Source organism: Erpetoichthys calabaricus, chromosome 16 (genome assembly GCF_900747795.2).
Source record: "Erpetoichthys calabaricus chromosome 16, fErpCal1.3, whole genome shotgun sequence".
NCBI classification, from domain to species: Eukaryota; Metazoa; Chordata; class Cladistia; order Polypteriformes; family Polypteridae; genus Erpetoichthys; species Erpetoichthys calabaricus.
Window position 1 is genome coordinate 2,222,034 of NC_041409.2, and position 10,140 is coordinate 2,232,173.

Sequence of the window (10,140 nt, forward strand, 5' to 3'; positions counted from 1 at the left end):
CAGCAAAATAAGCACTTAAGTGATGACAAAGTGAAACGGGCTGTTACGCGCAGAGAGGTTCAGCTCATTTGGTATTTAATAACAGGCCTAGCGGGATTATCAAATAAACAGCAGCCTTTATTTTACCTAGTGCCTCTTCTACAGTCAACTTCTTCCAAGTCTGCTTGAACAGTCTGGTTCTGCGCATGTCATTGCAGTTGGAGTTTAGGCTCAGGCCTATTAAGTGACTGATGCAGAGTCACACAGAGGTGAGGGTTGAACTGGCATCTTTAAGGTCTGAAATCTGATTCCTTATCTAGAAGTCCACATTACCAGAGACCAAAGGGAAGCAGACCTTTGTTTTATCTTTAATTGCACTCTGAGCACATAAGAATAAACTGGTGTTGCTACCTCGGTGTGCTTGAGCCCTTGTTTCATTCTTGTGTAAACACATGGCTGTCCTCCAGGGTCTTCAATGACATGTGGTCAGGGTGTGGTCCACAGTGACCAAAATTGGCTCCCTTTGCAATATCAGCGCCATGGTGGATGCTGAGCAAAGCAAACTTTTTGTTGGCTTTGGTTATGAAGAAGGTGAAGGGCACTTCAGTTGAGGAAGCCTTCTAAAACTGAGCAGGTTTCACTTCACCCAATTAACATGCCACAAGAAAGGTGCAAACAGTGCACTGCCAGCTGTCTGCTGTGAGAGTCAGGGGAGTGTATGGGGAGGCTAAATGGCAAATATGATTATTTGATTATTTCAGTGTGTAGATCTGTTATGTCAGCATTGAGAAGTCACTCTTTATCCACTGTTTCTTCAGAGAACTCTTCATGTCTGAAATCCTGGTTTGAGCTTATAGTGCATTCAAATAAGAAAAAATGAAGGCCCATTTATGTGTTTTCAATTTTTTGGAGCTTGGGGAGAATGGTGGTGCAGTGGTTAGCACTGCTGCCTCTCAGATCTAACATCGTGGGATCAAATCCTATGTCTGGTGTCACGCACGCGCGCTTAGGGAACCGCGGAAGGACCCAAGACGTAACGTGCAACCTCGTGCCAAACAGGAGTGGCGGAGCACTAATCTCTCTCTTTGTTTTCCCAGAAAGAAGGAAGCGTCGCCACCCTGAATCCATAAATCCATGACCACGCCTACTCACTCACTCCTAGTCCTTCCCTCTGATGACATCATGGCTCCCAGCATCCAATTCACCGACAATTCCCAGCATTCCTCTGGCACTTCCGGTCCCCCTATATAAATAACCCCATTTTTGTGTTGAATGTATTATGATTCCCTGGACCTACTTGTACTATACTTTTGAAGAGTGTACAGTATACGGGGTCGGAAAACCCCAAACCTTTTTTGTCTCTTTTGTCCTCATTTTACACTGGTTAGACGCCATTTACCCATTCTCCTCATGTCTCTATGGGCTTTGCTCCCCAATCCCCAAAGTCATCCCTGGGGGGCTGGCACAAAATCCAGGGATGGTTGTTGCCTCATGGTGATTAAACTCATCTGTGTGGCATCTGTTCAAGAGAATATGCAAATGCACACCATTGGAAAATTAAATTGGCAGTGTGAGGGTGCCCCTGTGGAATAGTAGGTCCACGACTAAGTATCATGGGGTCCCTTTTCAAATAATTAAATAATTGAATAGCCAACTCGATCTCCATGGTGTGCATGCTTGTGCGGCTGCAGGAGGGTGGTGGGGTAATTGAGACAGACCACACTGCATGTGAGGGTGTGGTCTGTCTTGATTGCTCCATTGGCTTTATGTGGTTACATGAAGGAGGTGCTGTGTCTGCAGAGGCATATAAGGTGGAGTCAGTACTAAACAGAAAAACAGATGAAAGAACGGTAAAGAGAAACAAGGAGATGGAGGTTAAAGAAAGAAGAGATGAAGACCGGACATGGAGAGAGCTGGTATGAGAGACAGAAGGCAGGCAGCCAGGAGTGTGTCCAGGCCCGGTCTTAGGTATTATGGGGCCCTAGGTGAAAGGGGGGTCCAGGGGCCCCCCTGGAAGCTCTGTGAAATGCGTGAAAATTAGACCAAGGAGTCAAATCGGGGCCCCCCGGACGCCGGGGCGCCTATGCCTAAGGCCGGGCCTGATTGGGACAAATAATGCTGTAGTATATTTAAGTATATATGACAATTGCTCACTCGGACAATTTGTTTTGGGGGCCCCCAAGAAGGCGGGGGCCCTAAGCTATAGCTTGTGTAGCTTATACGTAAATCCTGCACTGAGTGTGTCCCTAGGGGAGTGTGCAGCTGACACTCTGAGACTGAAGTAGATCACTCTAGCCGAGCGACCAGGGAGAAGGAAGGCTCGGTGAGGAGTCCTGAGGAGGAGCCGTGGACTTCTGGGACGCGTGTCTGGAAGCGGGAGTCGGAGTGATGTCATGCCGGGGCCACAGATGGCTGCAGAGGACTGAGCCTTGGAGCAATGTAGTTCAGCATGGTGCCCTGCAGGGAGCCATGGGTTGTGGGGACCCGAACCTGCTGAAGAAGATCTGGCAGCTACAATGTCCCGTTTGGGAGTAAGCTGAGGAAATGTCTGAATTAAAATTGACACACCGGGGATGTGATGTTAAAGGACAGTTTCTTGCCTAGGAATTTTAACCTCCACCAGCACTTTGATTTATGGATTATTTATTTAAATTAGAAGATTCGGTGCACTATTTAGTTGGACACTGTTTGTTTTGGATTAATTTAATAAAAGCACCGTATCACTTTTGCATCTATCCCTTGCTATGTTTGTGTCCTCATTTGTCCGGCTCATCTTGGTTACGGTATCGACAATTGTATTCAATGGGCAGTTTAAGCAAATGAAAATGCTTCAAGGGGGAACCTCCCCCCAACCCGGATGACTGTTGGTGGCAACTGTAGGTCTCGAAAACACACAGAAGGGAAAACTGGGTTGCAAGAAAAAAAAGTTCAAGAAAAACTTTATGTAGATAGATATAGTGCATCCGGAAAGTATTCCCAGCGCTTCATCACTTTTTCCACATTTTGTTATCTTACAGCCTTATTCCAAAATGGATTAAATTCATTTTTTTCCTCAGAATTCTACACACAACACCCCATAATGAGAACGTGAAAAAAGTTTATTTGAGGTTTTTGCAAATTTATTAAAAATAAAAAAACTGAGAAATCCCATGTCCATAAGTATTCACAGCCTTTGCTCAATACTTTGTCGATGCCCCTTTGGCAGCAATTCCAGCCTCAAGTCTTGTTGAATATGATGGCACAAGCTTGGCACACCTATCCTTGGCCAGTTTTGCCCATTCCTCTTTGCAGCACCTCTCAAGCTCCATCAGGTTGGATGGGAAGCGTCGGTGCACAGCCATTTTAAGATCTCTCCAGAGATGTTCAATCGGATTGAAGTCTGGGCTCTGGCTGGGCCACTCAAGGACATTCACAGAGTTGTCCTGAAGCCACTCCTTTGATATCTTGGCTGTGTGCTTAGGGTCGTTGTGCTGCTGAAAGATGAACCGTCGCCCCAGTCTGAGGTCAAGAGCGCTCTGGAGCAGGTTTTCATCCAGGATGTCTCTGTACATTGCTGCAGTCATCTTTCCCTTTATCCTGACTAGTCTCCCAGTTCCTGCCACTGAAAAACATCCCCACAGCATGATGCTGCCACCACCATGCTTCACTGTACGGATGGTATTGGCCTGGTGATGAGCGGTACCTGGTTTCCTCCAAACGTGACGCCTGGCATTCACACCTCAATCTTTGTCTCATCAGACCAGAGAATTTTCTTTCTCATGGTCTGAAAGTTCTTCAGGTGCCTTTTGGCAAACTCCAGGTGGGCTGTCATGTGCCTTTTACTAAGGAGTGGCTTCCATCTGGCCACTCTACCATACAGGCCTGATTGGTGGATTACTGCAGAGATGGTTGTCCTTCTGGAAGGTTCTCCTCTCTCCACAGAGGACCTCTGGAGCTCTGACAGAGTGACCATCGGGTTCTTGGTCACCTCCCTGACTAAGGCTCTTCTCCCCCGATCGCTCAGTTTAGATGGCCGGCCAGCTCTAGGAAGAGTCCTGGTGGTTTCGAACTTCTTCCACTTACGGATGATGGAGGCCACGATGCTCATTGGGACCTTCAAAGCAGCAGAAATTTTTCTGTAACCTTCCCCAGATTTGTGCCTCGAGACAATCCTGTCTGGGAGGTCTACAGACAATTCCTTTGACTTCATGCTTGGTTTGTGCTCTGACATGAACTGTCAACTGTGGGACCTTATATAGACAGGTGTGTGCCTTTCCAAATCATGTCCAGTCAACTGAATTTACCACAGGTGGACTCCAATGAAGCTGCAGAAACATCTCAAGGATGATCAGGGGAAACAGGATGCAACTGAGCTCAATTTTGAGCTTCATGGCAAAGGCTGTGAATACTTATGTACATGTGCTTTCTCAAATTTTTTTTATTTTTAATAAATTTGCAAAAACCTCAAGTAAATTTTTTTCACGTTGTCATTATGGGGTGTTGTGTGTAGAATTCTGAGGAAAAAAATGAATTTAATCAATTTTGGAATAAGGCTGTGACGTAACAAAATGTGGAAAAAGTGATGAAGCGCTGTGAATACTTTCCGGATGCACTGTAGATAGATAGATAGATAGATAGATAGATAGATAGATAGATAGATAGATAGATAGATAGATAGATAGACGGCTGCACAGTCGGGATGCCTGGGACATGGGAGGACTGGGAGAGCACCAATACCTCCCCTGGAATACGAGAGGGCTACCACCCAGGGGTGCAGGGGAGCCTCACTCCATTCCAGGAGCCAGAGTTGGGAGGTAGCGTGACAGAGCTTGATGAGAGAGCTGTGGAGGCAGGAGGAGAAGAAGGTAATAAGGACTGAAAGTGATTTGTGCTGTATTGGAAGGAGAAAAACACAATAAAAGAGTATGTTTCAGACATAGCTGTCTTGGTGTCTGTTCGTGGTTGGGGCCGGTCTTCACAATAGATAGATAGATAGATAGATAGATAGATAGATAGATAGATAGATAGATAGATAGATAGATAGATAGATAGATAGATAGATAGATAGATAGATACTGTAGATGTCCAAATTTGATTTAACCACATGTTTCATGTTTCTCTAAAGTGACCCTTTGTGTAGCCTTCAAGTGATGTCCGGCTTTTCATCTGAGGATGCTGGGACAGGATCTACTTCCCTCTGATGTTGCACTGGACTAAGGATGTCATAAAATGGAAAGACTTTGTGAAAAGGCCTCATTATTTTCCCAATTTACTCTAACTGGTGTCAACCTCTGTCGTTTGATGGACTTTGTGTAAAAGGATATTGGTTTGAAAGGTGCTATATGGGTCCTTTTTTCAAATATCTGCAGCCTCTCCATAATGGATGGGCTTTTTAAAAAGGTTTCACTTTGTGTTTTCTAAACCGCTGCAGCCTCTGTACTGCTCGCCTTTGTGTAGATGGCTGGCTATGTAAGGTACTTTATGCTTATTTTTGTCTAAATGGTGGTAGCCTCTGAAATCAATGAAGTCTGTGCAAAGGGTTTGTTATGAAAACAGACTTTTTATTCCCTAAGCGGCGCCAATCTCTTCACCTTGTTAAAGTGAAATTAAAAACCTTACTTGCTGTGATTTCTTTCAGGCTAACAATAAAAGAGTCGTTCGTCAGGAGGAGCCAGCCAGCATAAAAGGACCATGGTTGTCTGGGCTGGGAGAGGATAGCAGACCACTGCGTTAGACTTGCCATTCACGTTTTGAAATGAAGAGCCCACAGAAATGACTAACAAAGAGAGATATATTGAGAGGCAACCAGAATTAATAAAAGCAAGCAATCCTCCATGGCTAAAATGAAAAACAGAATCCATTAATGATATTAGTAGTCAAACAAATGCAAAAAAATGTAAAAACCTTTCCAGCATGAAGAGAGCAAAAATTGAAATTGGGGATGGCAGGTGAAACAACATTCAATGTTCATTAGCAGACAGGGAAGCAGACAGATTGCAATGTGATGTCGCTATTAGCTGTCCATTTATGCCTGACGTGGATGGCATAGCATTGCCGGGGGTCAATCACCCTGTGCCGTGATTGGGCTCAACTGTTTTGTTGCATTTGGCACTCAGCCCCCGGGATGCGCAGCTTGCTACAATTTGTGCTGTTCTGTACAAATTACAATGCAACTGGAGCTGCAGGCTGATATGCTAATGAGCCCTAATCTGAATATGGTGGAACCTGATATTCAAATTAGAGACTTGATGGATTAAAAGCCATTAGGCAGAACATTTGAGTTTATAGCCGACAATGATTATGGTTCACAAGGACCTTGATGCATGGCTGCCATTTGACGACGCAGGAGATGTCGACTTGCATGTAAAAATAACAGATGCATCTGGCCCCTCAGGGGGGATGAAAAAAGGATGACCGTTTATGAAGATGCAATTGATTAGGCCAAATGACTACCCCAGCCCGTGTCAGCCATGAGCTTGTGTTTGTTGTCACTCGCCTAAAAGTTGTAATGCATAAGTCTGGAAGTCTAAAACGTGTTTATCCTGCTGATTCCATGCTGCTCTATCAACAAAGGCAGCCCAGAAGACAAGAACAAAGCACTAGGAATCGAAAAGCCCAAAACGCACACCCAAATCTTTGTCAGTCTTGACTGCTTTACTGACTAAAACCACAAAAAGCTTCAAATTTGATGACGATGTAGAAAAAAGTAAAAAGAAATAAAAAAGGAAAAGAAATCCTGTTAAAGGTACTTTGTAAAATAAAAGCACGTGTTTGAACTTAGGACTGTATCTGTGCGGTTGTGTTTGAGGGTGGTGTTCTGTCATCTATCTATCTATCTATCTATCTATCTATCTATCTATCTATCTATCTATCTATCTATCTATCTATTGTGAGGGATGGCCGGCAGTTTATCCCGGCCAACACCCCCAGGCCGCTAGATGGAGTGCTCCTGTAACATAGAGGTTCCCCCGAATTCCCACAGGGCATCATGGACAATGGAATTTGGCTTCACAGCCCTGCTGGATACCGTGGGGGCCGCCAGGGGATGCTGCAGGGAGGCATAAGTGTTTCTATTATAGCCCGGAAGTACTACCTCGTCACGGGGATGGAAGAAATGAAGTACTTCCGGGCTGAAGAAAAGAAGAGTTTTCATCTGATCCGGAAGTGCTATGGAATCAAATGGACTGAAGCACAGAAGCACTTCTGGGTCGACGACTATAAAAAGGACTGTGGGAAACCCAGCAGCCTGAGCCAGAGTTGGGAGGAATTTCAACAGAGCTGCTTGGTGGAGTGGAGGATTTGAGTATTGTATTGATTTATTGATTATTATTGTGAATTGTGGGAGTGGAGGTACTTTGTGCACCTTTTTGTTATAATAAATTCATCCATCCATCCATCCACCCTCTTCCGCTTATCCGAGGTCGGGTCGCGGGGGCAGCAGCTTGAGCAGAGATGCCCAGACTTCTCTCTCCCCGGCCACTTCTTCTAGCTCTTCCGGGAGAATCCCGAGGCGTTCCCAGGCCAGCCAGGAGACATAGTCCCTCCAGCGTGTCCTGGGTCTTCCCTGGGGCCTCCTCCCGGTTGGACGTGCCCGGAACACCTCACCAGGGAGGCGTCCAGGAGGCATCCTGATCAGATGCCCGAGCCACCTCATCTGACTCCTCTCGATGCGGAGGAGCAGCGGCTCTACTCTGAGCCCCTCCCGGATGACTGAGCTTCTCACCCTATCTTTAAGGGAGAGCTCGACACCCTGCGGAGGAAACTCATTTCAGCCGCTTGTATTCGCGATCTCGTTCTTTCGGTCACTACCCATAGCTCATGACCATAGGTGAGGGTAGGAACATAGATCGACTGGTAAATTGAGAGCTTTGCCTTACAGCTCAGCTCCTTTTTCACCACGACAGACCGATGCAGAGCCCGCATTACTGCGGACGCCGCACCGATCCGCCTGTTGATCTCACGCTCCATTCTTCCCTCACTCGTGAACAAGACCCCGAGATACTAAATAAATATAATAAATTCATTATTGGGGATTTTACCTGGTGTATGGACATATTGTCTGCGGGTTTGGAGGTGTGACAGCGCCCCCTAGTATGTGAATTTCCCCTTGGGGATTAATAAAGTATCTATCTATCTATCTATCTATCTATCTATCTATCTATCTATCTATCTATCTATCTGCCTGCCTGCCTGTCAGTCTGTCTGTCTGTCTGTCTGTCTGTCTGTATGTCATATAGTACCTTTTATATCTACTGTATGTTTCTGCCATATTGCCAGAAGCACTGTGCAGAAATGAATTACAGATCACTAAGAGTGTCACACCAGCATTGTGAGCATTTTATAAACTTCCATTGCAAAAGAACTTGTCAATTTGCCATGGAGAATAGCGCACTTGGCCTTGGCCACCAATTCTTTCCATACCATAACTATCAGAAGTGAATCAGTGCCCTTTTTGTACAGTAAAAGAAACCATTTTCTATTACTTCATTTACTGTGAAAGGTTGAAGTCACTTTTCAGTTTCTTCAGTTTTCTTTTTAATGATTTGGGAATTGAGTTCTTGAGAGCTTGGTTTCATTTTTGTTATGACAATATAATGAAAAGATGGAAATAAGTGCATGATGGACAATTTCTTGTTAGGACAGGCAGAAGTAGCAATACTAAAGTCAAGAGGAAACAAAGAAAAAAAACCTCATGCTGACCAACATACCGCTATCGTCCAAAGTTCTTACTAAAAGCAAACTGAAACTGGTTAACAACATGAAAGCTTTTAGTGAGTTGAGGAGAGCAGGACAGATGCCATGTACTGTGGGGGGCCAAACTGGTACTAAACTGGTAATTAATGGATAGTATTGATGTGTGTCAATGAGGACTTAAGATAATGCGGAGTGTTTCAATTAGCTGTTTGAATCAATGTGAGGAGGAGAAAGAGATGGAGGGTGATGGGGACTGGTGCTTGCGATGTTTTTAAAATTTGCACGTAAAAATGTAGGTGGAGGTAAGAAACACGCATCTACTGTTCCAATTGTGACATTGGGCTGTGCATCGTTGACTGCCTCAAAACGTATAACACACAGGACGTGAACTAAACCTGCCCAGGTACAGCAGTGGTCACGCGACAGGCCTTTCCTACTGTATTTACGTTGATGTTTTACTGTTTCCATGTTTCTGTTACATGTAATAACATTTTTTCTTGCAAAAAAATACTGACTGCGTTTGACTCGTTCTTTTCAGAGGTACACATAACACTAAGAAGGTTACTATACTATAAGCCTACCAATCAAAATAACATTGACTTTCAGTTTTACCAATCACAAATACTTCCGACACTCAGTGTTACCAGCAAGCTATGAACTACTAGCTTACTGAATTTACTATAGTTATGTGATGTAGGTACAGTATGTCTTGTGGGAGAAAAATGTGAACAAGTCAAGATAATTGTGTACAATCTCTCCACAAACTTGTCAGGTTGAAATGAAGAAAACTGCAAAATGAGTCTGATGTCGGCGCTGAAAAATTTAGCAATTCCCCAATGGCAAGTGAAAATGCCACTGCTAGCTCGGCTAACTATAGCGGTGGGTGTTGGGGAATCTGCTGCTCCGCTGGCAAATGTCACAGATTTGAACGATATTAAAAAACCACTACTCAACCTGCATTAAAGTTTCCAACATCTCTTAAGACCAGTAAGGCATGTCGCTTTGTGACCTCTTGGTAGAGCAGATACAGTGAGTGGCTGCCATGCAATATTTTGAAAGACACGATTTTTTACAGAATATACAGACATTTTGGTGATAACTTAAATGAGGATAGATTCACTCATGGAAACACACATACTAGGCTTATGGTCCCATGGTGTAATGGTTAGCACTCTGGACTTTGAATCCAGCGATCCGAGTTCAAATCTCGGTGGGACCTCATCAACATTTTTTCCCCTCCTTTAACCGCCACCTTATCGTGGTGGAGGGGTTTGCGTGTCCCAATGATCCTAGGAGCTCTGTTGTCCGGGGCTTTATGCCCCTGGTAGGGCCACCCAAGGCAAACTGGACCTTGGTGAGGGATGAGACAAAGAGCGGTTAAACAAACCTTCTATGATGAATGAAAACTTTGGACGGCGTTTTCCCTCGCCCGGATGCAGGTCACCGGGGCCCCACTCTGGAGCCAGGCCTGGAGGTGGGGCTCGATGG

General features: G+C 44.9%; 1 non-coding gene across 1 annotated transcript; it reads left to right on the plus strand.

The window, feature by feature from the left end:
- Positions 1–9,799: 9,799 nt before the first annotated feature.
- On the plus strand, positions 9,800–9,871 carry trnaq-uug (transfer RNA glutamine (anticodon UUG)). The gene has a single exon. It is a non-coding gene; the product is annotated as a tRNA-Gln (tRNA).
- The last annotated feature ends 269 nt before the right edge of the window (positions 9,872–10,140 follow it).